General features: G+C 38.1%; 2 pseudogenes; both read right to left on the reverse strand.

Moving 5' to 3' along the window:
* Nucleotides 1-574: 574 nt before the first annotated feature.
* Nucleotides 575-9,108, reverse strand: LOC147939955 (agamous-like MADS-box protein AGL80 pseudogene; annotated as a pseudogene).
* A 3,261-nt stretch (nucleotides 9,109-12,369) lies between these two features.
* Nucleotides 12,370-13,407, reverse strand: LOC147939956 (agamous-like MADS-box protein AGL90 pseudogene; annotated as a pseudogene).
* Between the last annotated feature and the right edge of the window lie 367 nt (nucleotides 13,408-13,774).

Below are 13,774 nucleotides of genomic sequence, written 5' to 3' on the forward strand. Positions count from 1 at the left end.
AAACAATCATATATATAAGGTCTCTTTATTGGTTGATTTTCATTTAATGTTTTTTAATTTTTTTTAAAATTATTTAATTGTTTTAAACAATATTTAAGACTCAATTAACACAATACACTTAACTCATACATTAAAATAAAATTATAACTGAAAATAAAATAAATTATGCATTAATTTTATTCAAACATAATAAAATATTATTGTAACTCCATAATTTTAATTTTAAATGTAACTTCCATAAATTCTTATCATATAAATAAGCATTATCTTATTCTCTCATATTGACTTTCTTTTACTTTCACATTTTCACATTCTCTCATTCTCTTCCACTTCTTTCATTCTCTTCCACAATAGTACAATACCTCAAATCATTTTCTTTTTTTGTTTGTTTTGTAGAAACATGTTTTAAGAACTGAGTTTATCAATTCAACTTATTATATTTAGTTTTCTTTAGGTGTGATCGACTATATAAACTCCCACAAGGAGCAAGATTACACCGTGGAGAAAATGAAATTTCATTCATGAGAAAATATATCTACATGTCAAATCAACCCAAACATGCATGTAACTAAAACAAACTGAACTCAAAAATAACGTTTTATTAATTGAAAGATTAAATAGCGAAAACTTTAGATACGATCAAATAGCTCCTCACCAGTACTGTTTCTTATTCAGATCCAAATCCTTATTTGTCGCTTCATATTCAAAGTATTCTGAATTTGATCTCGAATTTTATCGTAAAAATCCAACTGATGAAGAACCCATCTCAATCATAGCATAACACTAGATGTTTTTTTTGTTTTTGTTTTTTTTTTAAGATACCATTTCATTCATGAGCCCTTAACTGGGAAGTACGCTATTACAATTTTCCGGAAGAACAAGATAATGAGGATATCCAAAGGAGATAGGACTGAATCCTTTATACTTGTTAAGGAGGTTGAAAGTGAGAGTACCAAAGGCAGAGATAGGTGTCCTGTGTGGAAGTAACCGATGTTGTGTTTGTTGATGCAGCACGATCAAGCCACAAGAGTCTTCTCCTAATAGTTAGCTGTATTTCCTTCTGAAGTTGAATTTCGGTGTGCGAGTTTGAGCTATGTAACCTTGCGTTACGCTCCTTCCAGATGAAGTAAATAAGAGCATGGAAGACCAATTTAGAAATTGAATTAAGTCTCCTATTTGTAGTGGGAGACTTAATCCAATTTAATAGGTCTTCAAAAGTTGAGGATGGTGGAGTTGGCATTGAAGCGAAGAAAAGAGACCAAAGAGTGTTGGAGTAAGGACAATAAAATAATAGGTGGTCCCTTGTTTCATTACCGGTTAGGCAGAGAAGACAGTATGGTGGGACTGGAAGATTCCAGCGGATGAGTCTATCCCGGGCAGTAAGTCTACCAAGAACTATAATCCAGGTTATAAAAGCCATTTTTGGAATTCTCTCTTTAAACCAAACCTGAGAGGACCAGGAAACAGGCGGACCAGGGGGATGCAAGTGACGCCATGTACGCATGGAGGAGAAAGATCCCTAAACTTGATCGGGTGTGAGGTTCCAGTGGTATATATCACCACTAGCATCTGGATTAGGAGGGCTTTGGTCATGAAGGCAAGTTCAGAGTAGTTGGGCGAGAGGATGGCGTCCCATTGGAATATTCCACGCACCATTCAATACTGCTTCGCTTACTGAAGCTAGAAAGCTTATGCCAGTTACCCGTGGAGCAGAATCTCCAAGTAAGTCGATGAGTGGTCCAAGACCAGTCCAGTTGTCATGCCAGAAAAGAGAATATGACCAGAGAAAACACTGCAATATATGAACGGTGTCACGAGAGATCTGAGCTTACAAAGACGCCTCCATATCCAACTACATGTGGTACGAAAGTCAGCATCCCAGAAGCATTTGCCTCTGATCAGATGTTGCTTGACCCAGGAGACCCATAACGATCCCGCTTGCGAGAATAGAAGCCATATCAATTTGAGGCCAAATATCTTGTTCCAGTCCAAGAGCCTCTTAAGACCTAACAGCAAACTGTTTCCCAAGAAACATTTGCTCCTCGAGCAGAGTCAGCAACGCCGTTCCACAAAAACGCACTGCAGATTTGCTCAAGCTTCTCCATGCATCTGTTGGGGAGCAAGAAGATTGACGCCCAGAAGTTGATTGTACTGTTGATAACCGACTGAAGGAGTTGTAATCTGCCAACAAAAGATAGATACATGTTCTTCCAAGAGTTTATACGACCTTTGACCTTGTCTATGAGTGACTGATAATCGGATTCTGAGAGCTTATAAGTGATGAGAGGAACTCCCAGGTACCGCATTGGCAGAGAGCCATGTGAAAGGTTGTGCCTCTCAGAAATTTCCCTGAGTAAATCCCTATTGTCTCCATCCAGATAAAGGCAAGTTTTCTACAATTTTATTCCGAGCCCCGATGCCTCCTTGAACTGAGCAATTATGTCAAGTATATTCACTAATGAAACTTCACTCCCGTCAAAAAAGATAAGAATGTCATCAGCAAAGTTGAGGTGAGTTATAAGAGGGTTTGCGCACAACAGGTGGGTTCGATAATGACCTGGCAGAGCCGCCTTATCAAGTTGCTTTGAAAGGATGTCCATGACTAGGGTGAAGAGAGGAGCTGAGATGGAGTCACCCTATCGTAGGCCTTTTTTTCCAGGAAAGAACCCAATCAGCTCACCATTAAATCCCACAGAGTAAGTAGGGGAAGTATAACAAGCCTTCAGCCAATTGATGTAAGTAGGAGGGAGATTATAGGCTTCTAGAATATTTGACAAGAATCCCTAATCGATATTATCGAATGCCTTGGTCAAGTCGATCTGGAGACAACCTCTTGTCAATGGTCCTTCCTTATTGAAATCGGCAACCAACTCGGATGCTAAAAGAACATTTTCGCATAGTAGCCTACCAGGAATGAAGGCGGTTTGGTTACGCTGAACAACCTGACCAGTGAAGAGCTTGAGCCGATTAACAAGGATTCTAGATATCACTTTGTAAATGGTATTACAGCAGGAAATTGGCTTGTAGTCAGAGAGTTTTTCCGCTGCAACGGTCTTGGATATGAGGGCAAGGATAGTAGCATTGACTTGTTTAAGAAGTCTTCCAGTCTTGAAGAACTCAAGAACAACTTCTATAACAGTAGGGCCTACAAGAGCCCACGGGCCAATGAAGAAGTCAACCGTGAAGCCATCTGGTCCCGGGGCTTTGTTCCTTGGAAGGGAGAAAACGGTGGATGTGATCAGTTCCGGAGTTGGGATGGCAGTAAGGGAAGCTGACATTTCCCCTGAGCATCTGAAAGGATGTAGTTCTCTTATCGTCTCAACTAAGAGTGGGAAGTGTTCCAAGCATCCTAGAGTAGTATTCAATTATCATATCCTTGAGTAGACCTTTATCTGAGACTCTTCCTCCCCTGTCGTCTAGGAGAGATCTGATTATATTCCTGGCTTGATGATCCTTCACCGCATTATAAAAGAACCGAGTGTTTGAGTCCCCTTCTGAACACCTTCGCAATCGTGACTTCTCCTTGAGAAAAGACTCCTCTGCTGCTGATATAATTAACCATTTATTCCTTGCCAATTTCTCCTCTTCGAATAAAGCTTAATTGGGGTTGGATAGAAGTTGTCTTTGAGTGAAATCCAGAGCCTCTAGTGCTTCTGCTGAACGAGCTTGGATATTACTGAATTGGGTACGGTTAAGTGTCTTACATGCCACCTTTACAGCTCTCAGTTTCTGACAAAGCTTGAACATGGATGTCCCCGGAGCCATTGGCAAATTCCACGCTGTTTCCACAAGATTAGGATCATCCGGATGAGACGCAAAGAAGGTGTAAAACTTAAATGGAACCTTACGCCTTTCAACAATCTCAGCGGTCGCCACTAGGATGGGGGAATGATCCGAACCATCCGGGGCTTCAAATAAAGCACTTGATTGAGAGAAGGCTGTCATCCAAGCTTCATTGACCAAAGCTCTATCAAGTTTTCGAGTAATGGGATTTAGAGGCTGTCCATTAGACCAAGTATGAGAAGTTCCTCGACTTGCCAGTTCAAGAAGTTCACAGCCGTCTATGCATTGTTGGAATTCAGCCATCCCCTGAATTGGAAGAGGATAAGGGTGGAGAGAATAGTGCTCATCGGCTCTAAGTATTTGGTTAAAATCTCCAATAATCATCCATGGATGAGATCTTTGAATACTGTGTGAATGCAACTCCTCTAAAGTCCTCCATAAATCCCTTCTTGCTATCATACAGTTCCTAGCGTAGACAAAGGTTACTGAGAAAGAAGTCGAAGTAGCCGGATCAAATAGTAAACATGAGATGACCTGATCAGTCCTCTTGAGGATGATGACATTGATAGCTGGATCCCACACTAACCAAATTCTGCCATTTTGGGCAAGAGAAGAGTAATTGAACTCATAGCGCCATCCCGAAAAGTTTCGAACAAAAATAGAAGAAGCATTTTCTTCCTGTACATGAGTTTCCAAAATACCTCCTATAGAAGGTCTACTAGACTGAACCCATCTCTTGAGCTCTAGCTGCCAGAGGGTAGTATTCAAGCCCCTTATATTATATGAAAAAAATTTCATCATTATCAAAAGCTAAGCTTTCAAGCATGATGAAGATGGGAACGACCCTGAACCGAGAACCGTCCTTGACCAGAGAGCTTGGTTTTTTTAGTTATTGTATTCGTGGTAACATTCGAATTACTAGGTGACTTAGTAGTCTCCTTGGATGAAGAGGGAGCTACTGAGTGCACATGACCGAGTTCTAGTTAAATAGCTGATGTAGACTTGGCCGAAGGTGATTTAGAATGGTGTTGGACAACCTTCCAGTCAGTGCTAGTGTCGGCTGATGGGGACTCAGCTGAAGGGGAGTCAATGTATATGTGGGTTGCTGGTGGAGGTAGGACCGGGACTGTAGTAGATGGGGAAGAAACCTGAAGAGCGGTACCTTCGTTGATTACTGCAGTTGAACCATTAATCGTCGAGGAATCTGGGATAGGTATGCCACTAACTAAGTGTCGTTTAACTTGCCATGAGGTCTACAAGCCCTTAGAAGAGCGCAACGTCTTCGACAAGTCTGGAGCAGATGATGCAGCTGGAGAGAAGGTGACAGAGGGAGCTTTGGCGGTGTCAGGGGGAGCTGAGGTTTTTTCAATATTCGGAGCAGAAGGGCAACGATGATACAAGTGACCATATACGTTGCAGAAATCACACTTTGGCGGGAGGCGAGGGTATTCAACCCAAATTCTGAGCTCATTTCCAGCATCATCCTCTACTAGCACAGATTGAGGGAGAGGTTTCTTCAGCAATATTTCTACCTTGATGCGAGTATCTTCTGTCAAAGGTGGAAGTTGGTTCTTTTTAGTGTGTAAGGGCCTCCAATCCCTGACGCTATTGTGCTTAGGCCTGGGAGGGAGTACAACTGAGGAGGTACATTCTTGAGGATGACCCAGATCGGGAGAGAGACAAGTTTGAGCGGTGTTAATGTTGCTGTCGGAGACCAAGGTGTGATAGTGAAGAGACAATTGCCTGCTTGCCAACAACCAACTTCTAACACCCATTTATGAGTGAGATCCGAAGGTATGTATATTAGAACCAAACCATTCGGTAGGCTCCTGATATTGATTCTACCATTCTTTCCCAATATCGGGTTAAGATATACAAATATTTTACCTGGAGGAGGAGGATTGCCATGGAAATGTGCCATAATGTGCTCCTTCCAAGTGTCCGAAGACTTGAGTATGACAGAAGATGGAGCCCGAACCCGAGGAGTGCCATCCTCATTGAATTTAGGGAGATCTGCTTTGTTGATGTTACGAAGGCTGGGGTTGAAACGCTCGGCACAGGGAAGAGTGGTATCATCAATCATGGGCAGATCCGGAACGTCATTCGCTGAATTCGGTGGAGTGGGTAGCGGATCCAGAGCGCCTGCAGGGATCTGCTGAAGCTGAGCAGTCGAGGAAGGCAAAGTAACTACAGGTTCCGCACTAGGGGGAGGCTTAGGAGACTTTGGGGATGGAGCCGAGTCTAAATCCATGTTAGAAAGGAAGAGGGGGGAGAAAGGAGAAGATTCTCAACGGCGGCGTGAGGCCTAACCGTCAGACGGCGCCGTTGGGAAGTAGATATAGGTTTTCGCCTTTTTAATCGCACTTTTTAGAGAGAGAAAAAACAATTTACCAGCATTCAATTAGTTTTAGAGAGATAAAAAACACTTTTTTCTTGCATAACACTAGATGTTGTAGCGGTCATAACAAGAACAAAGGAGGAAGATGATTCATCATCGTTCCTCTTCAGAATCTCCATCCTACGATAACATCTTTGAGATGTTGTTCAATTATAGAACCCAAATCTCAAAGATCACATTTCGGGAGACGGGAAAACCAAAGTTTTGCCACTAAGACAATCAAACATGATGTTTTTCATCTCCAAGTCTTTGTTCTCTTTCCACACCTTCTTTCAAGACTCGGTTGCTTTGGTGATCCTTTGTTGGAGAAAAGTCTCTTGGTTGACCGTCTTCTTGGGCTTGTTCATCACCAACATCATCTTCCATTGGGACACTACCTTGTAAGCCGTCTCTCTTGATGGCCACACCTCCGGGTTGGACTCTTACGCATTGTTGACGACAACACATATTGGGACGTCACATAGAGTTGCCAACCTTGAGCTTTCTTCAAAACATTTTTTTTTCCTTTTTTTGAATGTTGATTTCGTTGCTGTTTCATTTTCTACGAAACTCTTTTTCACTTTCTAATAGGGAATATATGGGCCATGGGCCATGGAGTTAAGATGGACCAAAGTGTGACAACCCGTCCCGCGGATCCCACTAGCCTACCCGCTAGCCGCCCCAACGGACCCCAAGCTGGCCCTGCAGGGCATCGATCCTAATCTCTCACTGTGGATAGGAACTATTCATCCGAATCCACCAGTAGGTTATTGGTGCGCCAGGCGTTCCTCGAACCCTGGTCCCCATCCTTTAACAACCTTCCCACAGGACAAGCTGTCACCAATTGATCTGCAGGTCAATAACCTACTGGTGGATTTGGATGAATAGTTCCTATCCACGGTGAGGGGTTATGATCGATGCCCTGTAGGGCCAGCTTGGGGTCCATTGGGGCGGCTAGCAGTGAGGCTAGTGGGGTCCATGGGATGGGTTGTTACAATAAACATCCGTGTTCCGGGATTAGAGTTTGCGATGTGTTGAGTAAACCAAAGGGGTGGATTTTAATTGATTTTGATTTAATTAAATCCTGGTTTAATCTAATTAAACCAAGGGGCTGTTATTAGAGAGGTGATTTTTAAATCCATATGAAATTGTAAATTCTAAAAATCAAAATACATGGATTTTGAAATAACATGTTTTATCCTTGGATTTGAATCCTTCTATTTTATACTTTCAAATCCATTCAAATATATTTAAAACATAATGTGGATTTTGAAATCCAAAAACAAATCATTTACTGAATAATATGGGATTTTAACAAGTATTTATAAATTATAGACCAATAACACATCATTTTGATAAGTATTTTAAAATCAGTGATTGAATAACACATGATTTTAGTTTGGATTTCCAAATCCATTAAAATCATAAAACCAATAACCCCCTCCAAAAATCCCTAATTTCTCTCATGAAGTCATGCCTCCTCTCTTCTTTTGTGCTTTTGTCGACATTGTCATCATAGAGAGGGAGAGAAAGATAGATAACTCTTGGTTATTGGGTGTAAAAGAGAAAGAGAAGGAGATTAAGATTTTTCCTTAGAGTATAGAGAAAAACAAAATTGTCAGGGTTTCGAAGAAGGAGGATCTGACTGGTCAAATCGTTTCGAAAGGTATTGATTTTTGTTAGGGTTGTAGCTAAGAGATTTTCGTAAACTCTCATTTTTACAGAAGTGAATTTGAGTTAATAGTTTAGGAGATATTGGCAGTTTCATGGGGCGTTTCTTCTCATTCGCGGATTGAGACCAGAGGGTGTTTCGGGATCGATTGCGGTTTCATCTGAGAGCTGATCGTGCTGAAATTTTGTGGGAAGCTTCTGTACGTATAGACCTTGCTTTTCACTGGAGGGATTAGAAAGTTAATGGTTCGTTTTGATTTCGTGGTTTCACTTGTGAAGTTGTTCTTTTCTATTTTTTCTGGCAGTTTGTTTTCAATGTTTGTTTGTTGTTGTGATTGGTTGTAGGAGCGAGTTTGGTTGTTTTTGGATATTTGAGAGCCTCTCAATTGGTTGTAGTTAGTTTCGTGAATCACTTGTTAAGGTGAGTGCGTGACCATGAGCTTATCTAAGCGATTGAGTTGTATGACTTGTTTTGTGTGATGATTTATAGGTGTGGTGAAAGTGTTATTGGTTGTTCTGTTTAATGGTTGGTTTGTTATATTTTATTTGTAGTTGTACTCTTGATTTGCTTGTGTGTATAGCTCCTAGATGGGAGGATCGCCTCAATGGGTATTTCTGGTAATACTCACGCATCTCATTGTGTTTGTGGTGCAGGTAGAGACAAAGTGTGACCGTGAGATCATGGCAATGAAGAGGAGGATGTTGTAGGGACTTAGTTTTTATGTTTTGATTTACGCTAGGTTGCTAAAATTGGAATGTTGGTGTTAGAACCATGGTTTAAGTTGCTAGATTTTGGTATATGATTCTGGTTAATTATTGGTTTATTATTATTGGTATTTTCTGCTGTTTATTTGGTGATCTAAGTTTCTGCATATATAAATAAATATTTTTTGGCTAATTTATTTATTATTTATTATTTATTATAATTTATTTACAAAAAAAACGGGTCAGGTCGTTTCACAAAGTCCATTAAGATTTAGCATTACGAGATTAGGGTTAATATACCCTCAATCTTATATATATGTTTGTATAGCCCCTATTTCAATTACACAAGATAATACAACACAATAATATTCTTCCCAAAACCATTCTCTAAATCTATCATAGTAGCAGAGCTTTGGAAGGCGGTCAAATTTTTGAAGGCGCTCAAAGTTTTGTAAAGGCCATCAGAATTATGGAATGCACTCAGTGTTAAAGTCTTAGAGCTGCGGAATGCGCTCAGACTATTGTTTAGGTCTTAGAGTTGTGGAATGCGCTCAGACCATTGTTAAAGCCATCATGGATGTGGAATGCAGTCAGAATATTGTGAAATCCAAGAGCTGCGACATGCGCTAAAGTTGTTATGAAGATAAAAGATGTTGTCGAAGGCGTGCTCAGAGTTTTGTGAAGAGCAAAGAGCTGTAGAAGGTGCGCTCAAAGATCAAAGAGCTGCGGAAGTCGCGCTCAAAGTTTTGCGAAGATCAAACGGATGCGGAAGGCACGCTCAAAGATCAGACCGCTGTGTGGATTGAGCTACAACGGATTTGGATTTGAGTTAATAATCGAGAAGATATCTGCAGTTTTGTGAGGTACTTCGTCTTAGACGCGAACTGAGACCAACAAGGATTGTAAGTGCGATCGTGGTCTTGTCTATTATCTGATCGGCACGATATTTTGGGGGAAGCTCTGTGACATCTAGGGGTAGCTTTTCACAGGAGGGATTTGATAGTTAACAGTTGGTTTTTGTTTTATGATTTCGTCTTTAAGACGAAAGTTTATGTTATTTTTGTCAGTTTTGTTTCAAGGTCATTTTGGTTGTGCGACTTGTTGTTGGGTGTTTTTGGACTGATGTAGACGCGAGAAGAGTCTCTCCTGGTTGTGTTTTGTTGTTCGAATCACCTTGATAAGGTGAGTGTGTGACAATGAGCTTATCTGAGCGATTGGGTTGTATGACTTATTTTGTGTGATGATGTGTAGGTGTGGTGAATGTGTTATGGGTGTTTTGTTTAATGGCTGGTTTGTTACGTTTTTATTTTGGTTGTACTCTTGATTTGCTTATGTGTATAACTCGTAGATGGGAGGATCGTCTCGCTGAGTATTTATGATACTCACGCCTCTCATTGTGTTTGTGGTGCAGGTAATGTGGACGTGGAATCATGGCAATGAGGAGGATGATGATCTAGGGTCTCGGTTGTTGTGTTGTGGTTATGTTAGTCTTGTTGGAACCTGGTTAGAAGCTTGCTAGGTTGCTGGTTATGTTAGTTTGGTTTATATGTTTCTGATGTGGAGGTTATTGTTGATTTATGTTAATTGGAGTTGAATATGTTGGTTTATTGTTTGAGTTTTTAATTAAATATTATGGGGTATCTAATTATATTATATATACTAGGTTTTCACCCGCGGTACACTGCGAAACTAAATTATAAATTATTGTATTTTAAATAATAATTTTTAATTTATTTAGTTTTGAAAATTTTAATTAATTTATAATTTTGTTTAAAATATTTCTTCTTCTTCTTACGTTTTATACAGTTTACAACCTAATTACATTAAATTTGTTAGATAGAATATAAAATTTTACAATACTTAGTTTTGTTTTCAATAATTAAACAGAGGTATATGCCTATATGGTATGCTATTGTATATTTTTAAGTGTATACAATTTATTTTTAGAATATTAAAAATGTGTTGTAGTATGTGTAATATTTTATAGTTTATACACTAAATAATTTATAAGTTAATTTTCCAAACTATAACTACAAATCTATAGTAAATGAAATAAACTAATAGTTTTAATATTGGTTCTATAGTCCAAACCCGTCATGCTAGTCGGATCACACAACATGTTCAAATATTTTTAATTCGCAAAAACTCATCATATGAAACCCGTGAAAGAATATATAGTATGTGAGGTTAAAAATCATTTTTTATCAAATCAATTTTTCAAATTTTTATCAAGTAAACAACGATAGGGGTGAACCTCTTCATTCACCTACTTATTTTATAAAGAAATAAAATTTGTATACATTTTCAATTATGTTTGTTACCTTTTAAAACACTTAGTTTCTAAAAAAAATGGAATATAGGTAAAGTTAATTTGTTTATTAAATTAATTATTCAATGCAAATGACATGCATGTAAATAAGTGTCAACTTTAGGATTTATTTTATAAATATCTCCAAAAAATATATATATAAATGGTTAAAAAAAATGGGCCTGATTGTTTCACGAAAAAACAGAAAGATCCAAGCCTCACATCAACTGTCCAATGTCACACACGCTCAGATCTCTTTTCCCATGCGCTGATAACACCTAAACAAATACATAAACCTTCTCGTTCGCTTACAGAATGATACTCAAGGAGAATTCTTTTCTCTCTTCTTTCTGGAACGAAAATACGAGCCTTAGGGCGTCAAAACACTAGGAGGTTGAGTTTCCTTTTTAGACATGAGCCCTAGGGTAACCCAAAAAAACAGAAAAGTAACCCGAACCCTAATACACAACCAAAATTGGTTCAAGGGCATAACAACTCATATCTATAAAAAATTGTTGCTCTCATATATATATATATATATATATATATATATTTTTACCCAAATCAAAACATTAATATAATATTTGATTTCTTTTTCTTTCTTTTTGCAAATGTTATAATGAAAATAAGATACTTCCTCGGAAAAAATTAGTTAATTTGCGCACATCTTTGGTGCTATATGCTTAGTTATATATTTTTGTCATAATTTATAAAAGAAAAGACTGCACCAAGTGTGGTTTTTAAATAATCAGAAAATTTCAGATAAAATTAAATTTGAATGTGCTGTGATACGCATATGAGTTTCCCCTGTTTTAGAAATTGCTAGGCTCTAGTCGGACGGTCGAGGTATGCCTAGTGATTAATTAATTAATTGGAGATTATACGAGGATTAATCGGGGACTACTTTTAGGGTTTATATCTAACATTAGAAAGTATATATATTATTTTATGAGTAAAATTACAAATAACTCCAATGGTGTAGTGGTTCAATCTTTATAACTGAGTCATATATCTTTGGTTCGAATCTCAGCTGTTTTTTAATCATTTCGTTTTATCAGAGGGTAAAATCGGTATTTTCTCTTTATCTTATTCCTTCTGGCTGCACACCTACAACCTTAAAACGCGAACTAGTATATTTTTTTCCGTTTTTATCTTTTTTTGTTCGATTTACACCATACTTTATACAAAATCTTCATATCTAATTATAAATAATTGATTTTTATCATAAATCTAACAAATATTTGAGTTTTCTTCACATATTCGATTTATTGGCCGAGGTTACTAAACTCGCGGTGGTTGGATGCCGCCGATTGCTTTTCCTGCGATTAACCGGCTGCTGTGACCGATTTTTAAAACAGGGGAGTTTCCTAATAATCAAAATAACATAAATGTGTCAAGGTAGAACCTTTAACCAACAACAATTAAATTGGGATAAAAAAAGCAAAGACAACATTAGATATTTTTCTTATGCAATGAGAGAAAAAAAAAAAAAAAACTGAATAGTTCACTAGAGAACATGTTTTTATTAAAAATTATTGCTGATGAAAGGAGCATAAACACCGGTGGCAGAGGCGGAGGTGGTGACGAAAGGCATGTGACGGGTGATACCAAGATCAACGTTTGGTTGTTGGTCATCCATGAATGGAATATTGGCATGTACTCCATCATAATTCATATTTTGTTCCACCATCATATCCTCGAATGATACTTCTTGATTCATATACTGATTTGAATTCAGATTATGGTTCAAATCTAAATTCACATTCTGATTCCAAGGCATGTCATTGTAAACTGCTTGTTGAATATGATCATAAAATTCAGGAGGAGCCTTATATAGAACTGGCTCCTGTTGATATTGATTCATACTCATATTATGGTATTGAATGATATAAGAATTAATCGGAACATAATGTTGATTCATCTCCTGCTGATTTTGATTAAGATTCACATTTTGGTATTGAATATGATCATTAAAGCCACATGGAACACTTATCGCGGCAGTATTCGGCACAACAGGAAAATCTGCAACAGTAGGAGGATCCATATCCATGACTCCAGTAGGAAGAGGAGGGATAGAAGAAGACTCACCAATTTCTAAACGAATCTGCATCCATCGGGTAAGCTGACCAATATAACGATTAATATATCAATACAAATCGTGAATGTCCTTTGCGTCATAAGGATGCTCCGACATCTTCCCTTCAAGACAATCAAACATAAATTACTTAACATATAACTTTCGGTTCTCAGTAGCGAAGTTGTCTACTTGGTCTTTTACTTCGGCAATCATCTCCCTCAAATAGATCTCTTGATTCATCATCTGTTTGTTCCTTTCTGCCACCGGCGTCTTCATAAATTTCGAAGTCACCTCTTCTATGCTTTCTTTTGACGGCCAAACCTCTGGTACCGATAGGTACGGACTGTAGATGACCCCACAAACTTGGACACCACATAGAGTTGTCAACTCGTGGAGTTTCTTTGTTATCCCTTTCTTCCTCTTCATAAATGTTGCTTTCCTGGATCTTTCATTAGCTATCAAAAATAATTTCAACTTCCTCCTCATTTTTTTGTGCGTCTAATTTGTTGGCATAAAGACTGTTTATATAGGAACGAAAGGGTGTCTCCACTCATTAGATTTCTTACTTTCTTTCTTATCACTTTGATGGACTCAATATTACTTAGTTACAGTTCCAGCCAGTAAATCTCTTATTAATTAGCCACGCTATTATCTATATATGGATCCTTTTATTTATGTGTTTGGCTAATGCCTTATCAAGTTATTATTAGTTTAAACTTGAATATAATATTATCTATTTATAATTTTATTTTACGAAGACTAATTTATTTGAATTTTATATTTTTCATTTTACCTAGAGTAATTTCTAACGTTATATTTTAAGAGAATGTGTTTGTAAGAATTTTAAGTAATT

Source organism: Camelina sativa, chromosome 8 (assembly GCF_030686135.1).
Source record: "Camelina sativa cultivar CO46 ecotype springtype chromosome 8, ASM3068613v1".
In the NCBI taxonomy this organism is placed as follows: Eukaryota; Viridiplantae; Streptophyta; class Magnoliopsida; order Brassicales; family Brassicaceae; genus Camelina; species Camelina sativa.